The following is a 2,545-nucleotide window of genomic DNA, read 5'->3' on the forward strand; positions in this document are numbered from 1 at the left end:
GGTCCCAAACTGCCCTGCCTCAGGGCATTTACACCAGAGGGAACTCTGAAGTGCTCACTCCTTTTCTACTACTCCTTAAGTCTTTGAGAGTATCTCTACCTCCTCTTTATTTTATATCTGCTCTTAGACGCTAAAATCTATGCACAGGAGCTGCAACGCCTTTGCCTAGAGGTCCCCAGTACTAGCATGAAGCCTTCCAAAGAGCAGATGCTCAATTACTGTTTGGGGAAAATAAGAGCCAGTGAACAAGAGGTCGAATCATCACGATTTATTTTCTCCCACATTCTTGAATAAGCTAAACAAATCCAGGCACATGTAGGTTTTACTTTTACCAAAAGGAATAAGGGAAACCAAGAGTTGACCACCTTTTATATTTTTCCACCTCTGTCTTGTGATTGCAGCTACTTGTTGTGGACTTCTTTAACATTTCCAAGGATATCCCTATTCGGATAGCATGGTAACTAGTTCTGGATCAAAAAAAAAAAAAAAGGATTCAAGGATTTTCAATCTGTTTTACACAACACAAAACTCTGACTCCTAAATCTGAAAAACAGCAGTAATGTAGGAAGGTGGATTTATATTCTGAATCTAAATAAACCTGCAATTAGAAGGAACAACATTTGAAAAATACAAAAAATGAGCGAAATCTACAAGTTACTCATGTATAACAGAACACAAGAAGACATTCATGTGCTCCCTCCAGCCCCACCTCGCCTCCGCTAATTAGAAGGTTAACAGCCATTTGCAACAACAAAGTGAAGAATCTGCCTCAGACTTCACTAGGGGTGGGAGGCCCCGCTGGACTTCACCCGCCTGACAGGGGACCTGGTCCTGCGTTAGCACCAGACCCGGCCCATTCTCTGTCTGCTGCTCTCCCTTCCTCATCTCTCCAGGTTTCTTCATAGAGGGCTTGGAAGGCAGCAGAGTCAGTATCGTGGTTTTTGGCCAAAAATATCAGGACTTTTTTCTTTCTGGCTTCAGTTTGGGCTGTGTGACCCCACAGGAATTCATAGTGTGGAGGATCACTGTTGGGCACCTGCCGGTACTCCAGGTACTTTTCCTGCACCAAATCCTTGGTGAGGAGCTTCCTGGGCTCCCCAAAGATGAAGTGCCTCTTCCCATCTTCACTCCCCAGCATATTCAGGAATTCCCACACCTCCTCATCGGTGGCCCGGTTGCCATTCCTATAGATCATGCCCAGGAGAGGCATCAGGGGCCCATTCTAGGGAAACCCCCTGCCACCAATCATATTTTCTTCCTTGGTGACCTCCAATTTGCTGACAAGGGCATACGTTTGACCTTTGGAGTCAGCTTCCTTCTGGTCAAGGCCAAAGACCAGCTCCATGTTCTCAGAGGCTCTCCTCAGGATCTCAGGGAAGTGCTCCTTGTACTTGCTATTGATGATCTTCATCATTTCTCCCTTCGTAACAGGCTCTTTCATTTTATACTTGTGCAGCAGGAACTGCAACTACATGATCACCCTCCTGGTTAGAGGGTCTCTCTGTGACCTCTCACTGGGGGCTGGGGCCTCAGAGGAACTTGAACCTCCCTCATCTTGGCTCTTGGCCCCTCCAGCAGCTCTTGTGCCTGAAGCACCTGCAGTAGCAGTGGTGGGGGAAGGGGCTCTCTGAGGCCTCTGGGGAATGTGAGCAGCAGGGGAGCCCTGGGGAAAACCCCCAAAAGGAGGAGAGGAAGAGGAGTGGGACCCTTCCTCCTCTGCTGCAGTGACCTGAGCACCCTGGACACTGTGGGCATCACCTCGGGTCTGGTGACGTTTCTCACAGGCATTGAGATTACTCTTCTAACTGGGAGGCCTGCTGACGCTGGTCAAGGACATCAGTCAGGAGTGTGGAAGGAGGGTAGGTGATGCGGGCCCACTAGAGGAGGGAGACTGAGAGGGTGTGTGCCCCTGCAGCAGAGAGATGCGTCCTTGGCTTTGACAACCGCCGCCTCTGCAGGATTCTTTAAGAGCACTGCTCTAGGACTCTACAAGGCTCCTATTGTCCAGGTCAGGCCCCTGTAGAGAAAATCAGAGGAAGGCTTAGGTTGCAGCCTGCCAGCCCTGCTTGGGGCTTACTGGAGTGACGGCATGGGCTGGCACTAGGGACTCTCTCTCCTGGGTTATTGGGGGGTCTTCTACATACTCTTTCAGGGCCATATCAATGGCTGGCAGGGGATCGGCCCCTCCCCTCTGCTACTCTGAACTTGACACCTCAACTCCCTCTGGGACCCACAATGAGGAATTGAAGGAGCAGGTCAGCCACCATTCCTAGCAGGGTGTCTCAGTGATGACAGCCCAGTGGGGCCCATTCTGTCTTGGGTTCCTTGGAGGCCTCAGTCCTTCATCAGTGTCCTCACCTTGGCTACCCCATTTGACCAGTTCCCTCACCTACCTGAGATGCCCTTGGAGGTATTGAGGGCAACTCACTAAGTCAGCAAGCCCATGTCCCCCAGGTCTGAAAACAAGGATGGAGTTATTGTTCCCCCTTATTTCTGGGAGAAGTCACCTCATCATAACTCAGTGTCCTCACCTTGACTCCTCTTA

At 50.1% G+C, this 2,545-nt stretch overlaps 1 pseudogene; it reads right to left on the minus strand.

The window, feature by feature from the left end:
• Positions 1-836: 836 nt before the first annotated feature.
• LOC101359263 (melanoma-associated antigen B2-like) lies at positions 837-2,158 on the minus strand (annotated as a pseudogene).
• Positions 2,159-2,545: the final 387 nt, after the last annotated feature.

Source organism: Trichechus manatus, unplaced genomic scaffold (assembly GCF_000243295.1).
Source record: "Trichechus manatus latirostris isolate Lorelei unplaced genomic scaffold, TriManLat1.0 scaffold00511, whole genome shotgun sequence".
Classification (NCBI taxonomy): Eukaryota; Metazoa; Chordata; class Mammalia; order Sirenia; family Trichechidae; genus Trichechus; species Trichechus manatus.